General features: G+C 38.8%; 1 pseudogene; it reads right to left on the reverse strand.

Annotated features, from left to right (window-relative positions):
• Positions 1–16,207: 16,207 nt before the first annotated feature.
• On the reverse strand, positions 16,208–16,652 carry LOC101551672 (39S ribosomal protein L42, mitochondrial-like; annotated as a pseudogene).
• Positions 16,653–22,300: the final 5,648 nt, after the last annotated feature.

The following is a 22,300-nucleotide window of genomic DNA, read 5'->3' on the forward strand; positions in this document are numbered from 1 at the left end:
AAGGAACAAAAACTAAAAATAAATAAATAAAACAATCATAAATACAAAAGGGAGTTTAAAATATAAAGATTTAAAAGCCAGGTATCACCCTGTTCAAATCAGAGCGCTTGGATGAAGTTAATGCATTGTGTTATACACAGCAAGGTATGGCACTGTAGAGATTTATTGGATTTTTAAAGCTACGTGACTCTAGATATTTCAGGCCACGACAGACAGAAATTTAAAATTATGAGTGAGATAAGAAGGCAGGAGCCCGTTCGTGGAGTCTGACAATTTCGAACGGTTCCCCAAAAATAAATAAAATGGAGGTGAAGTGAAAGCTAGCATCAAAGTCATCAGTGGTAAAAATAAAAATTGGGGAATGTAATTGCTTTTCAGTAAAGCCTTAGCAAATGAATACTGCCAAACTGTAGAAGAGAAAATGCCGCAGCATAGAAAGTAATTCACCATTGCAGCATTTCATTTCTAGTTGACAATAGATTTTTGTATTCCTTCTTTTTTCAATAATATATTCATTATCCACCTAATTTAGAGTCAAGTTAGCCAAAGAGCCTCTTGACAACTCCAAACAGTTCTTTCTCATCTGCTCTCTTGACTGCAGAAACCTGGCATTTGTTAACTTCCAAGATCCTAATTCAGTATAGAAATAAAAAGGGAGCACAAGCTTTTAGTTTCTTGGTGAATAAAAATTATTGTACCGTCACTCATGTGAGTTGATTTCTCTGTGTCTAAGGATGACACACTCTTCTTTGTGACTATCCCAAAAATGTCACAAATGGCAAGCGATCATACAGACATACAGAGCCCTACCTGAGAAACCCTACAAGTAAAAGCTCCAAGAAGAGGATCAGTCCATCAAATAATCAATCAAATTGGAAATATACAATTGAAAGTAAGAATTGTTTCATAAGATCTATTTTCCTCTAAGAAATTTCTGGTAAACTTTTATAATGCAGAAATGCTAATGTAAGGGAAAGTCTTGGTATAATTAACAATGCCACGTAGAGATCTAGACAGAAAAGGTGTCCTTGGATGCCAGAGAGATTTCTGGGTTCTGTTCTGTTAAATTTTGGTCACCCCTGGCTAAAAATAATGTTGCCAAAATTTGATGTCCCCCCCCCACCATCATATATCATGTGTTTTTGAGGACAGAAGCCCTATCCTTTATATGCTCTTTTTCTTTTCAAACTTCACTGAACATAATGCCCTCAAAAGGCATTCATATTTTTACAAAAGATAATAAGTTCTGAGGCCAGAGAGATAGTACAGAGGGGAGGGTGTTTACCTTGTGCAAAACCAACCTGGGTTCAATCCTTGGCATCACTGAGTGCAGAGCCAGAGTAAGCCCTGAGTAACGCCAGCTTGGCCAACCCTAACCCTTCCACCCCCCCCCCCAAAAAAAAGAGAAAAAAGTTCTTGTGAGGATGCAGATAAAAGGGAGCACTTACACATTATTAGTGGAGATGCAATTTGGTGCATTCAGCATGAAATACAATATGGAAACTCATCAGAAATGAAAGAACAAAAATATCTTTTGATCCAGTACTTCACCTTCTGCAAATTTATATGAAGAATGCAACACTAACTTACAGAGATATGAGCCTATGTTTATGCATCTCTATTGACACATTATTTGTGATAGTCCAGGTGCTGAAATAATGAAAAAGGCCATGAGCAGATGTGTTGGTGTGTGCACATGCTTGTGTGTCTATGTGTACGCACAAAATGTAATACTGCTGAGTCATAACCATGAAAATACATAGGCATGAACAATTTTAAAGAAAAATACTCATTCATTTAGTTTTAGTCCAGAGCCCCTGTGTCAGGGATTAGTCTTAATAGATAATTTTTATAATAAGTACTAGTTGAATAATTATTTTCTTACCACATAATTTGTATTAACTATCCAACCATGTGGAAGAAATTTAAAAGAAAAATTATGTCTAATTTGTCCAGCACGTCACAGATCTGTTTTTGTAGTGTATGTGTTGATGTGTGGGTGCAAATACAAGCATGTTATTTTTTTTCTGTACCCCTGCATACTGTCCCAGCTATAATATTTGTGTCCTGGACTGCTATATGTGAAATTGATCTCTAAGGAATTGCCTCATTATTAGGAGACTCAAATGTGTACTTCTGGTGCATTTTGGACCAGGTAGAAAAATCAGGAAAATGCATGTAGTTGTTTCACTGGAGAGTTTAAGGAATTGTGGGCTGTTTCTTCATTTCTTATCAAAAACCTTTTCCATCTCCTGGAAACATAATGGCAATACATTCACTTGACACCTTCAGCCATTCTTCTCTGATTTTGCCCACTAGTACAGAAAAATATCTTCCTTAAACCTGACACAACCCTGCTGTGTTTGCTGAAATGTTGGCATTGCATAAGGAGAGGATATATTTCACTAGGAAGTAACACTCATAAATGTAAAAGGTACTGAATGAGTAACATGAAGAAGTGACGCAATTTAGAAATTAAGGTGATTCCTGAGGACCTAAATCTTCAAGTTTCTTATGTAAGAGTATTAATCTTTTTTTCCAGTAAATTTATCCACATATATGAGGCAATCTTATTTGAATCACTTATTATCTTATTCCTAATGGTTTCTTATATATTCAGGAAGTATTTGAAATTCTTAACAGAAAGATAAGTGTGTAGAAATAAACTGAATTAAAAAAACAACAGATGAGAAAGGAAGGGGGAAGTTACTGAAAGTCAAGGAATGTTCTGATTGCTTATACATTTTAGGCAAAGTGACTTATACTATTAATTATAGTTTCATATGTACAGTATTTCATCATCAACCCTCATCAGCCAGGACCCTGCTCCAATATAACCCTGTTTCCCATTCTTAATTATCACCATGCTTAGTTCCATAGACCAATTCTCAGGCTCTGTTGCTTTGGGCCAGTTGCTATTTCTTTACTATGCTGCTTTATCTCCCACCTATGAGAGAGATCACTCTGCATATCTCTCTTAAAAATTGTTCTAGATACTTTGTACATGTGATGAATCTTCTAAAATTTGTGAACATATTTTAAGATAGTTTAAAGGGATAGTGGAGAAGTACTTGAATGAATTTTCACTCCAGTTATTTCTTCTGAATGATTGAATATAGGAATATTTAACAGATAATCAAAACATCAAAGTCAAATACTGACAATGTTTTTAACCAAGAAGCTGCTTTTGTGGATATACTTCTCTTTTCCCACAAGGCTGACAGTACTAATACCCTAAAAATCCAATCTTGTTGCAACCAAACAACCCATTATTGTTTCTAGCTGAGCACTGTTCCACATGTTCACTCAGTTGACATTTTGGCTGACTCAAGTTATCTTCTATTGTAAATAATGCTACTGTGGACGTAGTGGTATATATATCTTTCCAAATCAACATTTCACATGTTTTTCAATTTTTCTGTGTTCTAATTGAATAAAATAATTGTTGAGTAACATTTAATAACTGTCGAATATCCTCTGATTCCTGTATTTTAAAATCAGAAGCCAGATATACTGGTTGATAGAAAGATGGCAAACAAGACTTTCTGTACCTGGTATAGATGTAGGTTTTATATTTTTACTTTATCTGATTGAATCTTTATAAAATGTAACTAAAATGGTCGCCTATGGCAGAGTTGAGTTGTTCTCTTTTGGGATGCCCAAAACTAGCATGAATTATGTTGACTGGAGACAAATATGGTTCATGCTTTGTTGATTTTTACCAAATGGTGGTAGTACACTTTGGGCATCAGTCAACTCTAATATGATAATATGGGGCTGGAGTGATAGTACAGCAGGTAGGGTGTTTGCCCTGCACATGGCCATCTGGGGTTTAATCCCCAGTGTCCCATATGGTCCCCAGCACCGCCAGGAGTAATTTCTGAGTGCAAAACCAGGATAACCCCTGAGTATTGCTGGGTGTGATCCAAGAAGACAAAAAAAGATAGTATCTCTTATCTTTCTCCAAAAGAGTTCATTTTGAAATAATTTTAGTAGAATATAAATTTTCAGTAATGAGGTGTTAGTGTTTATATCCTAACACTTGAACTGGGAAACAAAATCTTTCAGTCAGCTTAAACAAATTTCCTAATTTTACCTGTGTCACAACTGAAGCAGCTATGGAAAGGCAGCAAATTTCATTAGTTACAAGACCCATATAAACTCATGTAGACTAGGCTGAACGATGTGGGCTTATATTGGAATTAGGGAAAATGCAAAAGCTGAAAAATAAACATTTACACTGGAATTTAGACATTAAAATCCTGTACCACTGTACCACCACTGTCCTCCCGTTGCTCATCGATTTGCTCGTGCAGGCACCAGTAACATCTCCATGTGAGATGTGTTGTTACTGTTTTTAGCATATCGAATATGCCACGGGTAGCTTGCCAGGCTCTGCCGTGTGGGTGGGATACTCTTGGTAGCTAGCCGGGCTCTCCAAAAGGGACAGAGGAATCGAAACTGGATTGGCCACGTGCAAGGCAAATGCCCTACCTGCTGTGCCATTGCTCCAACCCATTAAAATCCTATATTAAGAAATTCTTAATGAGAGAGAGAGAGATAAAATCAAGACCAGGAAATTATTGGCAGACACTTGGTCGCACTCATCCCTGTGTAGGATGTAGGCAGGAACCAGCATATTCCATTGCTGATGAAATTAGGAATCCACATTTTGGCCCTTTACCTAATCATGACAGACTACTAGAAGACCCTTATTAAACTCTCCAAGTGATGATGGAATGTTGAATGAATAATCTAAAAGATTTAAAGAGTCCTGATCAGGTCATAAAAACAAATGTTTTCAATGCAATTCAGGATGTCCCTACAGCAAGGGAATGGCAATAGACTGTTAAATTGTTTAAATATGTGCTTGGTGGATATGGCAATATGTCAACATAAAAATAAATGCAAAGGCAAAAGTAGATAGAAAAAAACAAACACTAAAGTTGTCTGCAGTCTCACTACACCCACCCATTCCCCAAATAAAACCCCCAAGCTTACCACCCAAACAAGCCAGTGCTGATAAAACAAGAATCAAAGGGAAAAGAAAGGAAAAAGCATTTGCCCCATACTAGCCAATTAGCAGAGTTGGGTGTGAATCTGGGCAAATACTTTATCTCCTGATTTCATCATAAAAGCCAAAACTCATAAGTCTAATTGAATAAACCATCTTCATAAGTACTTTATATTTTAATAGATAGTACAAATGTATAATTATCCCAGCAATACCCACTTTTCTTCTTCCCAATATACTTCAATATTATGTATTCTAAATCTTAAACTAAGAGAATATTATTCAGCTGAATTATTACTCTACAAACATGAGCACTTAAAATTTATAGACTCTGACAACTCAATAGAAAAACTGATCCAAATGTATATAAATGAGTAACCCTTTCATGCATGCAACTCTGGATGGCTAAAACATATGAAAATATACTCCAGTGAACTAGTGCTCAACGTGGCTTTTATTGTAGGTGGTTTGTAAGAATGAAAAATATTCTACTTGTCTATATGGGAAATAGACTAAAGACCATCTTTCACATTACTGAGGAAACTAGTAATTACTCAAGACTGTAGCACTGCACTGTAGCACTGTCCTCCCATTGTTCATTGATTTGCTTGAGCAGGCACCAGTAATGTCTCCATTGTGAGACTTCTTGTTACTGCTTTTGGCATATCAAATATGCCATGGGTAGCTTGTCAGGCTCTGTTGTGCGGGCTGGGTACTCTCAGTAGCTTGCCGGGCACTCCAAGAAGGATGGAGGAATTGAATCCAGGTCAGCCACATGCCAGGCAAACACCCTACCTGCTGTGCTATCACTCCAGTCTGGTTACTCAGACATGTCTATTAATTTATTCTTCCTAAGATGTATTTCACAAGAATTTATCAAATTAATAGCAAAGAAAAACAAAACTTTTAAAGAAAAAAATATATATCTAAAACAAACTTTAGGTTACTTTCAGAGAAGAAATGATTGAATTCAGAAGGGAAATCAACACAGCTCTCAGTTCACTTACATAAAAAGACATAAATGAATATTTCCCAGTTTTTACAATATAACAGAAAGAGAAAGTGGCAAGAATTTTAATCTCCTTTCATCATAAAAGTTAATTTCTTTCTGTGCCCTACCATAATATATACATCGAATGCAATAAATGGTAGAGTTAACACTGTTTTCAATAGCCTAATTTTGTTGTTGTTTTTTAACTTACTGTAAATGTAGATCTAAATTTCCTGGTAAATATAGATATAAATTTCCCGGTAAATGCTCTACACATATTTCAGCAACATGTTTTATGGGGTAATCATTCCTGGAATGAGTATGTGCATACAAAACCAATTATTTGTTTCTTAAATACAAGTCTTCTACTTAATATTCTATCTCAATAGAACTTTTAAACTTGAAAATAAGTTTAGACAGTGGTAATTTAAGATATTTTCTCTCAGGGGCCAGGGAATTAGTATAGCAAGTACAGCATTTGCCTTGCACGTGGCTGAACCAGATTTGATGCCTTGCATCCCATATGGTCTCCACCAGGAGTAACTATTGAGTGCAAAGCCAGGAGTAAACCTTGAGCATTGTCAGGTGTAACCCCAATAAAGCAAACAAAAATTTCTATTAGGGGGCTGGAGCAATAGCACATCAAGTAGGGTGTTTGCCTTGCACTCGGTCAACCCGGGTTCAATTCCCAGCATCCCATATGTTTCCCTGAGCACCACCAGGGGTGATTCCTGAGTGCAGAGCCAGGAGTAACCCCTGTGCATCGCCAGGTGTGACCCAAAAAGAAAAAGAAAAAAAAATTCTATTAGGTTTATATTCTAAGAAAATTAGAATTTCTATCAAATTTTTCCAATTAATCAGTAGCATAATTTGTATATATCTGATTGATATCATAAACTATGTTACAACTATAAGTCAACAGGATGTCTGTCTTTTGAAATGTTTTATCTCCCTCTTCCTAGTTGTATTGTCCTCCTGATTTTATTAAAGCTCCCTAGATTTCCAAATACAATTATTCCTAGGAATCAATTGAGATTAACTGAATGGGAATGTTGGTGGGGCTGGTGGTGGGGATGGGATAAAACCAAAACAAACTATGTAGCACAAAAGAACGGCAAGGATTTTGTAAGATTTCCTCCAGTCTGGTCCTTGCAGCCGAACAGACTGAACTCAGATTAACAACAGATTGCAGACAGGGCTGTTTTACTGTTGATTGGAATGTATTTGTATCAGATACAAAATTTGATTTAGAAAATTTCTTACAAATAGAGAGCTAACAATTCAGAATATTCTGGAATAAAATCATTACATGTCAGATCATTTAAATTCATATATTTAGCAAAAGATTCTCAAGATAGTTTAGTTTAAATCAGTTGCAGATTTCAAAATGTTGCAAGCATTACGTTTGAAAATCTTTACGGAGACACTATGTGATGCTATTTTTATTGTTAGACTTCTTTAAGCTTTGCATATAATTTAGTACCATGTCAAGCAAAGTTTAGGCATCAACTTGAATTAACTACATTTTTTGGACTCTACACAACTAGTCATTATTCTGGTGATGTTATGCTGGAGTTTCCCATCTAAAACTCCGAGATTCGTATTGTTTGGAAGACATTGAGAAATGAGGTGGAAACTGGTTTGTAAAGCAGTTTGTCCTTCACCTACTTTCTCTCCCATATCATCTCACCATTTGAGCAGAGACAGTGGTTTTAATTAAGCATTGAGCTGAAATTGAATAACTATTCAGAGAGAAATTCGATTACTTTGCAATGGGGCTGTGGATTGCTGGATGGAGCTAAAAGCCATTAAATTTAAGTCTACATATAAATCATATCTCAGCATCAGAAAGCTTCAGCAGTCTATTCGATTTAGAGTTCAAAAAATGACTCGCACCTGTTTAGAACGTGGATTAAGCTAATGAGTAAGATTTTATTTTGTCATATTTCATCTTCTTCAATCTCCCAAGTTTCTATTGCTTTTTTAGCTCTGGACACCTGTGGCTTTCTGTAGGATAACATTGGGTTTGTCCTTTCAGTCTTGCCGCAGGGAACTTAGTTTACCTTAGAGCAATGGCCTTTCTGTATGGATACAGGAAGACAGTTAAAATTATGCTTTGTAACTTGGGATCTGATTGACTCTAATAGTATTTACTCTTGAGTATCTGCTTTCTCAACCCAGTTGCTCTTAGTTCCTAGTACCCCAAAAGCAGGGTCCCGACGAGGGACAGAATGGACTCAGGGCAAGCTGTGAACTACCCTGGCATTGAAATGGGCCAGGCCAAAGTGCCACAATACTCAATTATAAGTTGAGAACATGGTCATAGACATGGTCATGATCCAAAAGTAATGACAAGACTCACCCTGCTGGGGTTAGGAAGGCTAACCTGACCTGAGGATTGTAGTGAGATGTCTTCAGGAAGAAAATATAGTGAGATGTCTTCAGGAAGAACCAAACCTTAAGTTTATATCTCTTACTGTGCTCATACAGATGGACATTGCTAGAAATATTTGAAGTAGATTTACTACAACTATTTAAGTGGATTACTAGCTGAGGAAGGAAGAAAGGGACACACTCTGACACACCCTTGTTTGGATCCCACCTTTGAGCTGATCTAGTAATCTGGAGTAATCTCCTTAGATGAGATTTTGTTAGTCTCCGGGAGGAGTGGTCTTACCCCTATTTGTTGATTTGTTAATGTTCAACCCACCTTTGTGGGTTGTGTCAGTACCCTCTGTGATTGCTATATAAACTAAGGCTGTAGGAGAAGTGGGGGAAGACACAGAAGAAGAGAAGAGACACAGAAGCAGGGGAGGAGACACAGAAGCAAGAGGAGAAGACACAGAAGCAGGGAGAAGACACGGGGAGAAGACACAGGAGCAGAGACAGAGAGAGGTCAGAAGAGACCAGAGGAGAGACTACAGAGACAGAGACAGAGACAGAGAGACAGACAGAAGAGAGCACAGCGGCACACACAGAAGCAGAGCACAAGGAGGAGCCATCCCGATCCGGTTCATACACAGCAGCTCGAGAGCACAGAACACAAGCAGCGAGAGAGGGAGAGAGAGAGAGAGACAGAGAGACAGAGAGACAGAGAGAGAGAGAGAGAGAGGAGTGAGAGAGAGCTGCCCCGAGAGCCCTCCAACACAACACACACATATTACCTCCTGTCATACACGCGCCTTTGTATTTTTTACAGCTTTCAGATAAAAATATTTCCAATTTCAAGTCCTATATATAAATTTTAAGGCCCCAAAGTTTGTATCCAAAACTGTTCTGCACAGTCTCTTTTTAAATCAAGATTTTCAAATGCTTGGAAGGGGCCCTGAGACAATAGTAAAGGGAAGTGGACACTGGGGAAAAGTGTGGTGTTGGAACTGTATATGTATGAAATCTGACTAGCGCTGGATTTGTAAACCACAAAGCTTCAAATAAAAAAGAAAAAAGGGGCTGGAGGGGTAGTGCAGCAGGTAGAGTTCTTGCCTTGCAAGGGACTGACTGAGGTTTGATCCCAGAACCCTCATATAGTTTCCCAACACAGGGTCAGGAATAAGACCTATACATAGCCAGGCGTGGCCCACAAACAAATGACAAAAAAAAAAAAAGAAAAGAAAAGAGAGAAATAAAAAGTAAATAATGAAACAAATCAAGATCACAAATTTTGTTTGTTTGAGCCCCTTTCAAAATCAATAACCTTGGTTCTGTTTGTGGGTTTATTTTATTTTATTTTTGCTTTTTGGGTCACACCTGGCAATGCACAGGGGTTACTCCTGGCTCTGCACTCAGGAATCACCCCTGGCCACGATCAGAGGACCATATGGGATGCTGGGAATCGAACCCGAGTTGGCCACGTGCAAGGCAAATGCCCTACCCGCTGTGCTATCACTCCAGCCCCCTGTGGGTTTATTTTTTATTGTTGTCACTATAAACACGAGTACTTCTTTAGCTAGTCACATAATTGAGTGCAGGTTAATGTCTGATGCCAGTCAACTTCCAACAGTGCTTTTAGTGAAATGGGGTGTGGGGAATAGGGGGACTAAAGCACCAACAGATTTGTCAAATATTACACCTAGAAGTACATGGGATATGCCTGTTTACTTTGTTGTTAGCACTTTAAAGGATTTAGCTTGTGGCCCTCTCTTTATGATTATTCTAAAATTCTAGATACGTTTCACTGGAGAAAGTAAGGCAATTTGAGGTTTGCCTAATAAAAGGAGCAATAATGATTCCCCCTTCAGATATAAAATAATGACTTTTCCATCATTTCTGCACTTACAGTTAGGAATTACTAAAAGAATGTCTGACCTAAAAAAAATAATATGCAAAAGACCCCATTTAGTTCTTGTGCACAATGGAAAGGATTCTTTCAGGGGGGGAAACAGTTTACTATTTATCTTACAGAACAACTTACGTTTTTAACTTTGGAAAACTGAATCCATACTTCCTTGAAAAACGTTACCAGGTGTCACCAAGATGTCAGGATTTTGGAGGCAAAAACCTTTGGACACTTGAAATTGACTGCTTACCTACCCCTTGAAAAAGCACAAAACCTGGCAATAATTCATTGCTTTTTTTTTTTGAAACTCCAGAAATATATTTTTGAAAATAAGATATTAGAATTTTTAAATCTGTGTGTAATTTAATCTGTAACCTAGAAATATTTATAGATAAAGTATTAATTATCCTTAGTATAAAATGTCTTCAAGATACCATGATGCTTATTTAATAAACTGCAGAAAGTATTTTTCCATCCTCTTAAAGTTATTTTTAAAATGCCATTTGAAATGTTTGATTCTCCATGAACAACAATTAATTATCTGAGTTTTTAACATATTTATATTTATCATAACTTCTCTCATCTGTGAATACGATATTGTGCTTCCATGCCATTAAAAACTACATTTTCAGTAATCTTCTAAGGTATTAATGATCCAGAATACCCCATTTATTTTGGATACACTGAGTTACCTCTGCTTACCCTCACTGCTCTTGATTCTGCTCTACGACATTAATTTTTCAAATAGTCACTTTCTGTGCATCCATATTTCTTCCGAGTTCCTTGCCATCTTAGTATGCCTGGTTTCTGCTAGCTGTTTATTACCTGACATTTTATAAATATCTGTGTTCTACTAAGTTTGGCCTGAGATTATGGTATTATATTTCTAAATGGCCCTCTTGACTGTCACTTTTTTATAGTGAATTAAATGTCTTCCTATGTACTTATAATTTCTTAATTTGCATCTCCAGTAAAAATGCCTTCCAAAGATCCAGTCACTAATAGCCACACAGCATATTTTCTCTGGAACGCTGTAGGCCAATCTCTAAATAATATGTCTATTGTCCTGTTTCCCCCCAACTTCTATCCCTCTGTTTTTCTTAGAAATGTAACTGGATTTGTATACAATCCTGTCTCCTCTCTAAACACTTGACCATGCACTGTTAGATATAAGTTGGGTTTATGTGTGTGGGTGTATGTGTGTGTGTGTGTGTGTGTGTGTGTGTGAGAGAGAGAGAGAGAGAGAGAGAGAGAGAGAGAGAGTTTAACATAAGAGCCACCGTTCTGTAACACATTCCTACATGCTGATTTTACACTTCCCCCTTTCCTTCTCGAAGCCCCTCAGCTTCTTGACCATTAGAATGTGACCTGTAGCTTTACTTTCCTTCTCACTGCAAAAAGTTGAGACTGTAATAATTTTGCAGGCTCTAATAAATTCAACTATGCCGTTAGCTCAGGCAGCCTTGTCTTCGCTGTAGAGCACTGGATCTCAGACAGTATTTCCAGAAGGTAATGAGAAAATAACTCCACTTGTGCCTGAGAGTCAACCAGCTTTGACCTATTTGAAGATAATTGCTTTAGGAGTTCTTTTCTACTGTATCTACTTTTTTCCCCTCTCTCCAGCATATTTCTCATAAACACACCCACAGGCACACACACAGGCACACACACATACACACACACACACACACACACACACACACACACACACACACACCTCTTGCTAATACACTTGTCAGTTACTCTCCCATTCCTTCATTGTGCTGGCAAATTTTCCTGGGTTGTTTGAACCATGGCTAAAATTCCTCTCTTCTCATGCTCCTTAGACCCAATTTATTTCATCACTTTATGGAGACTGCTCTGGCCAAGGTCAGCAGTGACATCTACTTGAGAAATCAGTTTTCCAAATTGTTGAGCTTCAATCGGTACATGACATAGTTAAACCTGCTCTCCTTAGTGTTTCTTCACTGACCTCCACTTTCACTCTCAACTAGAGATTCTCCTTCCTCTCCGCATCCTTAAATATGTTAGGTGTCTTACATAATTTTTTGTTAGTGTGCAATATAAGACATTCCTCAGGAAACAGGCTTTGAATATTGTTGCTATATTAATATAGAAAGTAATTAGATAATACTGTATAAGACCTATAAATATTAATGAAAAATTTTAAAAAATATAAATGCTTGAAAAGGGAATTTATGTGATTTGGTTTCCTTTTGTTTCTCCTAAATAAGTTAAATTTGTAGCAGGGTAATCATAGAATTATTCAAAACTCCAGCAACATATCATTTAATCAAGTATATATCAAGCTTCACATTTAGGCCAATTTCTGCTATAAAGTAGACTAAACTGACACATTAGGGCTTTAGAGATTTGCTTTTAATTACCAAAATTCTGACTTTTTTTAAAGCTTTGTCAACAATAAAATGTCTCAGAAAAACTTGGGTGACATATAAATTTTAATTTTGCCTACTTGTAAAATATTTTCTCTCTTGCTGTTGGACATCATTTGCTTGTAACTAGACTTTCATTTAAAACTGTGTTTCAGCTTAATAGCTAAGATATAATAACTTTATTCTTTACAAAATATTTTACTCATGATTCATCAATAAAAACCAAAAGTCAGCATTTCTTTTTAGCAATTTATTCCTTAAGTTGTGAAGCCTTCTGCAAGACAATTCTGTGTATTCATCAGGTATAATAACTCCAATAACTCCCCACTGATCACAAGTACATGCCATGGGATAGCAGTGTCTGTTGGCGAAATAATTTAGGGATAAGCAAAACATTTGTTATTTTGACATAATCTTAGTTATTTAGACTAACGTGCTTCTGGGGGGAAATATTTCACTTTTATTGTCTTGTGAGATTAAAAAAAATAAAATAAAGAAAAGATCCTTATGACTGCAGTTTCCAAATACTCTCACACAATAGGAAAATCTAGTCAATAGGACATTTTTTTTCAGCTTTTAAAGGTGGAAGCTTTGCAGACGTACTGCAGTGATTGTCTCGTTGGTGGTAAGTGATAAGTGGTTCAAGCAACTGTATCTCTCACACCTCTGTGTCAGGCCCAGCAGGAACAGTCTCTGGACTGGCTTTGCCATGCTCCTTCCTGCCTGCCCAAGTCAGTATTGGGGGGATGGAGAGGCACCCCAGTAACACTGCTCTTTAATGTGCCTTTTTCTCTCTCCAGTCCCTGAGTTGATCTCAACCAGCCTCATATCTTTTATGTGTGCCTTACGACTCTTAAATTTATATCCTCTGCCAAGATGTCTTTCCAGAACTCTGTACTCATTTATCAAACTGACTACTTGACATCTCTTCTAGAATGTGGAATAGACATTCAGATTTATCATATTCAAAACGAAACCCACGTTTCTCCCTGACACATTCCACAGGCCCTCCCCCACCTCAAGAGCTTAAAGTTATTTCCTGCTGTACGGGCAACGGCAACCATCCTGGATTCACCTTTCATAGCATTCCCCCCAGGATCTGAAATTTCTGTGCTTCTCACTCTGATCTCCAACCTGTACTCCTATCAAGAACCCCAGATCTGTGTTGGTTAGAGCGAACGGCATAGCTTTTCATATTTTTTTACTTGAATATTTAAATAGTTTTGATTTTGAGGGAATGGGGGTATAATATTAATGTAAATACTATTTTTAATTTTTTTAAAAAAATTTATTGAATCACCATGAGATAGTTACAAGCTTTCGTGTTTGGGTTACAATCTCACAATGATCAAGCACCCATCCCTCCACCAGTGCACATTCCCCACCACCAATATCCCGGGTATAACCCCCCTTTCCCACCCTCCCCCTGCCTCTAAGGCAGACAATATTCCCCATACTCTCTCTCTACTTTGGGGCATTATGGCTTGCAACACAGACACTGAGAGGCCATCATGTTTGGTCCATTATCTACTTTTGGCATGCATCTCCCATCCTAACTGGTTCCTCCAGCCATCATTTTCTTAGTGATCCCTTAGAGTACAACTTTATTATGCAGCACCATCTCCAAACTATCATAACTTCTTAATGAGCCTTTCTGCTCTCAGGCACTGCAACAGTCACGCATTCTCTCTTTGGCCCCCAAACAGTCATCAAGGAAAATCTTAAAACATACCCATTTGAGATATGAGTCTGTCACTCTTCAGCTTAAATCACTGAAATAATCCTTGTTTTCTTCTCCCCCCCCCCACTAACTCTAAAATCCAAAGTCTACCCAGTGTATCCACAGGCTTTGTGACTTAATTTTCAACTCAAAATTCCCAGATCTCCCTCTGTTTAGCACGTGTTTGGTCTTTCTTGAGCAACTTTAGCAAGCTTTTATCTTATGGTCTGGTTCTGGTTATTGATCTTATTGTTTTTCTGTAGTATTTGTGGCTTTCCAGTTTAGTTAGTATTTAATCAGTTTATTTTAAGCTCTAAAAACTGGGAGGGGGGAAACGATAGCAAATGTCTTTTCATAGAAAGTATTGAGATTGAGGTACTCATAGATTTAAACTCAGCACATTTGATACAGGAAATATAGATGGTGAATATCACAGTGCTGATTGATGAGGCTGAAAGTGTCCAATGTGCAAAATACAAGCAGAATCTCATCTCTGATCAATTAATTTCCTTTGCTCCCTTCTTGCAAAAAGAATTCCTTGTTTCTTTGCACCTACTATTTCTACCAGCCCACCTGCCCTGGTAACCCACCATCCATGCCTGTGACTTTTCTGTCTCCCCTGGAGTCTAGGAAAGATTTAAGGAGCAGTGTGCTTGTAAAAGGTTAAATCCAGAGGACATGAAGTGAAAGAATTGCAGATGCGTGATAGTAAAACTTACCCTTTTGCAAAAACAGTTTTATACCAGTAGGGAATAGATGCAGTCCTGAAATTTCAGGATGAAAAAGTGTTTTTGTATTTTGTTCTTTTTCAGGGAGGGGTGCAGATGAAAAACGAGCCGAAACAGAGCTGCCAAGTGTCTTGAGGTAGTTGAAAGTTAAAACAAGATATAGAGAAGTATGCGTTGGACTGAGAATTTCGATACCTTTTCATTTATTTTGTCCACAATGCTGATAGTAAAAAGCTTTATCTCTTTTAGATGTGCTTGAAAAAAAGAAAAAGATGAAGGTATGCTACATAATGATTTTAGTAGATAATGCATGGCCAAAGGATTGATGTGGTTAGTTTGTAGATCATATATATTTTGCATATATATATATATATATTTTATCATATACGTTTTACATCTATAATAAGCATGCATGTAGGTATCATTCATATATTTGCTATGCATTTTTATACATATTTTATTTTATATATTGTATATTGCAGATATAAACATGGCAGTGATATACTATTTTATTAGATATGGAACTCTTGTAGGATAACATTGATTTGTCCTTTATGCTTTGCCACAGGGAGCTTAGGTTTATTGGGTTACTCCCATCACAGTACTCCCATTCCTCTGTTTTTATTTGTAAACTCTTTCTTTGTGCTCTGCTTCCCCAACCTCTCAACAACCTTTATCTCCTAATTAGATTGTTAATTTGTAAATACTGCTTTTCTCTTCTCCTTAAGTCCTTTGCACAGTTAATTCTGAGCAACATTTTTACTATATATATAACATAATAGTGAATATAAGCTAGTGGTGCAAGTTCATGTTATTAAAATTCCTAGTCATTTGATTCTTCCGGCCCTCTCGGAGAGCCCAGCAAGCTACTGAGAGTATCCCGCCTGCATGGCAGAGCCTGACTAGCTTCCTGTGGTGTGTTCAATACGCCAAAAACAGTAACAACAAGTCTCCCAATGGAGACATTACTGGTGCCTGCTCAAGCAAATGGATGAACAACAGGACGACAGTGCAACTGTGCAGTGCTACATTTTCTCAAATCACAAATGAGACAGAGAATAACATTTCTCTTCGATTCCTCAAATTCATCTGTCTTTGGGAGGATCCAGTTTCTTTCGACGTCTACACTACTTCCATGAGGGTACCAGCAGTGTGTTGTAGTAAAGAACATTTTGCTCAGTTGTACTATCATGGGTCATTGTTCAATATAAATTGAACCAAATTGCAACTTTTATCTTGCAATTTGGTTTTTAGGACTTGACCCTGGGTTTCTTCATTATTATGCACAGGATCTGATTGAGGAATAGATTTTATGTGTTCATAGGGAATGTCCACAGAAGGGTGGTAGCACACTATGGTCCTCCTATCAGATGTCAAAGCAAGCTCAACTTTGTAATTATAGTCATCTGAGAGAGAAGAAAATGTTGATTTATGATGACAAACATAATACAAAGCTCTCTTTTGGCTTGGAAGCAAATGTTTCATGATAGTTCTGCTCGATGGTGCCCATTTTACTCCTGCTAGTGCCATGGTGGGGCTGGAGCAATAGCACAGCGGGTAGGGCATTTGCCTTGCATGTGGCCGACCTGGGTTCTATTCCTTTGCCCCTCTCGGAGAGCCCAGCAAGCTACCAAGAGTATCCCGCCCACATGGCAGAGCCTGGCAAGCTCCCCGTGGCGTATTCGATATGCCAAAAACAGTAGCAACAAGTCTCACAATGGAGACATTACTGGTGCCTGCTCAAGCAAATCGATGAGTAACGGATGACAGTGATACAGTGATGACAGTACTTTTTGTATAAACACAGGAAGACAGTTAATGCTATGCTTTTGTAAGTTGGGAGTTAATTGACTCCAAATGATATTCACTCCTGGACATCTATTCTCTTGACTTAAGCCTCAGTTGCCCTTACTTTCTAGAACTCCAAAAGCAGGGTCCCAATGAGGAATTGGATGGACCCAGGGCAAGCTGTGAGCGACCCTGGAATCAAAATGAACCAGCCCAATTGCCATGATACTTAAATATAAGTTAGGAGTATGGTCATGGACAATTTCCGTCATGAACCAAAAAGTAACATCTAGATTAGGACCCTCCTAGGGTTAGGAAAAATTAATCTGGCCTGAGTACTGTAGTCTGAGATCTATAGTGAGATGTCCCCAGGAGAGCCACCCTACAAAGTTAATGTATCTCTTACTGTGTCCATACAAAATAACTAATATTAAGAAGTAGAATTAAGATGTTAATTAAGTTATTGAACTAAGGAGAGGAGAAACATCTTTAAGTGATATTTTGCCGTTGAGCAGAAGAAGAGCTTTCATATGTTGATTTTGCTACAGGGCATAGTGTGGTGGCTACCCCCAATGCAGGGAGTTGATGAGATATGAGGAGACGCCAGCTGAGAGATGGAGCATGGAGAGATGAGCAGGGAGACAGGGTGAGATGGCAATGCGCTTAGTGACATCGGAACAGGTGCATGGGAAGAATGATCACCAACCAGCCTGGCCCTCATCTCCTCCTTCGTCCGCCCATGGTACTGGCCATCCTAGGTGGGGAAGTGGCTCGAGTCCGCCAAATGCAATAGAGAGAGAGCCGCCGGCTTTCCCTAGCTGACCGGAGATAATATTAAGAAAAATGCAATGATGATTGAAATACATGTTTTAAGTAATATAAATTGCATACACTTCCCAAACAATGTTTGGTGATAATTAATGTAATTTATATTGAAATATGCATATATTATAAAAATGAAATATGTAGGAGTGTCAGACTTTTATTAGATGTAATAGTATTTTTTGGGCTGGAGCAATAGCATAGTGGGTAGGGTATTTGTCTTGCACATGCCACACCTCGGTTCAATTCCTCGGTCCCTCTCAGAGAGCTTGGCAAGCTACAGAGAGTATCCCACCCCCACGGCAGAGCCTGACAAGCTACCCGTGGCATATTCGATATGTCAAAAACAGTAACAACAAGTCTCACAATGGAGATGTTACTGGTGCCTACTCGAGCAAATTGATGAACAATGGGACAACAGTGCTACAGTGCTACATTCTTTTGTTTATAACAATATTTTTTCAAACTTCTTTCACAGAGCTTGGCTCTAACTAGATAAACTACTGTGGTAGTACTTTTAACTTTTATTTGTACTGACTTATAATGGATTTAAAAAATACATTTCAGGGATTTAGCTTCATATCTCTGTAATCCATACAGCCAGTCTCTGCCACCTGGTTAGTGAGTTCAGACCAGTCTCATTTTAGATGATTATTGATGTAGAGCAACACTGACTTCTTAAGAAAAAAAAACTTAGCACTTCTACTTTTTCTATTTTAGTTCTTTTTCTTTGTCTTGTAAAATAGTATATTATTACAGTAATATGGTTGACAATAATCATGTTTATGACTTTGGTGTACAAAGTTATCACAACTCCACCACCCCTGTCTCGTTGCTTCTAGCAATTTCTGTAGTTTTTCCATGGTGATTCTCTGAAGTGACTCACTTTTTGTCCCTTCCGAATGTCTCTGCTCCAAATTTTGATCTGTGGTTGCCTGGGGTATTGTATCACTTTTTAGATCTAATTAAGTCTTCTAAGGCCAAGAGAAAGAGCATGGGGATCATGGCACTTACATCACATGCAGAGGGCCCTGGTTGGATCCTTAGAACTGTATATGGTCTCCTTAGCAGTGCTGAGGAAGGTCCCTCCTTCCAAATAATAATAAAGTTTGTGTGTGTGTGTGTGCATGTTTGTGTGTGTGTAGTGTGTTGGATCTTCTACAATGGACTATATGTTTTCTGTATTCCTTTTCCCTTTAATTATTATCATTTATCTCTTCTTTCAATGTGGAATTGCTTTAACTATTATTTTGTAGAGCAGGCTTGGTGGTGGTAAACCAAAAATGCTTTTATTTGTTTATGATATTTGAATGATAAATATTGCCACCTCAAACTTTTGGCTTTAGCTCTTGTCCTTTAACGTTTTGGTGCCGTCCTACTCCCTGTCTGCCTGTATGGTTTTTTGCTGAGAAATCTGAGGAATTCTAGCTTGATAAAGGTGCCTTAGGATGCGATGTTGTCCCTGTTTCCACCTTGTGGCCTTTAATACTTCTTATGTATAACTGACTCCTGACAGTTTGGAGATTCCCAGGTGTCTGTACTCTTCAGCTTTCTGGACATCTCCCTTAGCAGCTCCTGTGTTTGGTTTGGGAAGTTCTGGCTACTTCTTTCTATGTGGTCTCTGTTCCCATCTTTCTCTTCACCTCTGATATTCTGACAATTCTGTGTACTCTTCAGATAGTCAGATATTTTTTGGAGGTTTTAATTTTTTCCCGCTAAATCTTCCTCCTCTTGCATTTGAGTCATTATTGTATTATCACCTTTACTATCTGATATGATCTCCTGGGAGATTGCTACTTGACATCCTTTCCACATAAATTATGCCTTTTTCCAGGTGTTCCTTCCTATCTACCATCTCTCTGTGGGTTTTTATGAAAAAAAATTTCTTTTTTTTTAAGTTTTTAAAATTTGATTGACTCACTGTGAGATAGTTACAAGCTTTCATATTTGGGTTACAATTACAGAATGATCAAACACCCATCCTTACACCAGTGCATATTCCCCACCACCAATATCCCCAGTATACACCCCCTTTTCCACCCTCCACCCTCCACCTGCCTCCATGGCAGACAATATCCCCCATACTCACTCTCTCTCTACTTTTGGGCATCATGGCTTGCAACACAGACACTGAGAGGTCATCATGTTTGGTCTGTTATCTACTTTCAGCACACATCTGCCATCCCAACTGATTCCTCCATTGACTTTCTGGAAGATGTGATAGATCCATCAGGACATTGGAGGGCAGTCATCTTGGTCTTGTAGTTGGCAAAGGACAGAAGAGCGTTGTGAATACATTTCCCAGCATCTGCCGCATCGGCCAACACTGCTGCTCTTCTCTCTTTGAGGACTTCCTTTATCGAATCTCTGCACTGCTTTACAAACTAGGGCATTAGTTTGAGGTTGCCTGAGCATGCGCCAAACCACATTGATGAATGAGCTCGAGAGTTTTCGAAGACAGGCGTCTGTTTGTGACTTTCTCACTCTCAGCAATCTTCACACAGTCATGGAGGTGCTGAACCATTTGATCGTATTCCTTGTCGATGTTGTCAAGGATGGATCTTCCCACATTGTTGCAATAGTGCCAAAGAGCTCCCAGTTTGTGGTCATTCTGGGAGTTGCCTTCATATACTTAAAGTTTGCAGACCTTTCTCCCCGCTTTGTTAAGTAGAATTTTGCATGAAGGAGACAGTGGTCCGATCCCGTTTTGAATTTTGGAACAACAGCAACATCAGTCAGGAAAATCTTTGATTGAATACGATGTGGTCAATTTCATTGTGGAACTGTCCACTGGGAGACTCCCATGTCCAGTGTTCAGATTTGGCCTTCTGGAACTGTGAGTTACCATGGATGGTCTTGGTAGACATGATGAACTCAGACAGTCTCTCACCCTGATCATTCCATTCTAGGCCATGGGTCCCAATGTGGAGTTATTCGGTGACCTTGGACCTATCTTGGCATTAAAATCCCCAACAGTGATCTTGTAGAAGGTGTGGTCTTCTTTATAGATCTTCTCCAATTCCATGAAGAACCTCTCAATTTCTTCTTCATCGTAGTTGGATGTTGGTGCATAGATGATGAAGATAGAAACTGCAGGCAGTGAGCCACATCTATTCAAGCGTAATCGTCCGATTCGGGTTGTTAGGCTTTTGAATGAATCAATGCTCATGGCCAAGTTCATGTTGACAAGGACACTGACACCACCGACGCCTCTGTTGTTGCATATTCCGAGGAACAATTCTTCTCCAGTGTCGAAAATGGCATGATGTTATTGATGTCTTCTCGTTTTAGTCAGACCAATGATGTTGTAGTTGATCTTCTGTGCTTGCACCATCAGATCCTTGATGGATGCTTCTGATGCCAGAATACGTGCGTTGAAAAAATACAGACAATCATTTTAGTCTTTCTTCATTTTGGCAGTCTAGTTTGTCCCTGGTATTTTTTCAGCCTGTCCTTGCTCATCTTTCTTTACACTGTCATATCGGGGGCTCTTTCATTGTCAGGTGAAGGAGGCCGATTGTTGTTACTGTTGTTGGCATATGGAATATGCCACGGTAGCTTGCTAGGCTCTGCCGTGTGGGCAGGATACTCTCGGTAGCTTGCCGGGCTCTCTGAGAGGTATGGAGGCTTTTAGGGTGGCCTCCAATTGCCCTTAGAGATGTAAACATGGTTCACACCATATTTGAACCCCATCAAATATGGTGCAGGATAATGGGCATTAGGTGTCTTATGGTGTGTCAGTCTGGAGAGTGACCTGGAGCTTGGCGGTGGCTGGGTAGTGGATGTAGTGGGAGTCGGCTGGTGAGGTATTTATCTGGTTTGGGTAGAGTGGGGCATCTGGGTTTGACCCCCTTCCTCAGATGCTGGAGATTGGAGGAGGCAGACAGAGGATCTTGTTTCTGGGTCTCCTTGAACTTAGAGTTCAAGGTCACAAAGTTCTGCTTAACTGGTTTTGTGGGGCTTCACTCATGCGTGAGGTTCGGCCTAAGTATCCGGAGAGTGGCCTGGAGTGTGGCGATGGCTGGGTAGTGGACGTAGCTACCATTCTTTGTTACCTCCTTCAATTCTGGTTTACCCTTTGGATAATTTTATTTGAGAGAATTCCACTTTAAATTTGCATGGATTGGCAGCAGAATTATTCTGCTAACACACCTGTGGTAGCTTCCTATGTTGTTCTGATGATGGGCAGAGGTATACCTCTAGGACTAATCCTGCATTTACAATGCTGTATCACTGAGCGGGAGGAGGATGGTAATGAGGAGACTGAAAACATCAATGACAGTGTTGCAGGTGGTGGGTGAGTAGGGAAGTGATTCCTACTTCCATTCCTGACCTCTCCCTGGTAGTCTCAGTCTCTGCCTCTGGGCCATGCCTTGGTATCAATTAATATTTGACAGAGCTGCGGAGGGACCCAGTGGGGTAAGGCTGCCCCTAAAGTATTACAGCTCATTTAGCTTGTTTAGCTTTCACCGGGAACTTTTCTGCTGGGAACATTATCTTTCACCTCAGATTGAGTGGAAGACTCTACTTTCTAAGTGTTAGCCCTCCCCCTGTTGGGTAGGGCCTCA

This window comes from Sorex araneus, chromosome 6 (assembly GCF_027595985.1).
Source record: "Sorex araneus isolate mSorAra2 chromosome 6, mSorAra2.pri, whole genome shotgun sequence".
NCBI classification, from domain to species: domain Eukaryota; kingdom Metazoa; phylum Chordata; class Mammalia; order Eulipotyphla; family Soricidae; genus Sorex; species Sorex araneus.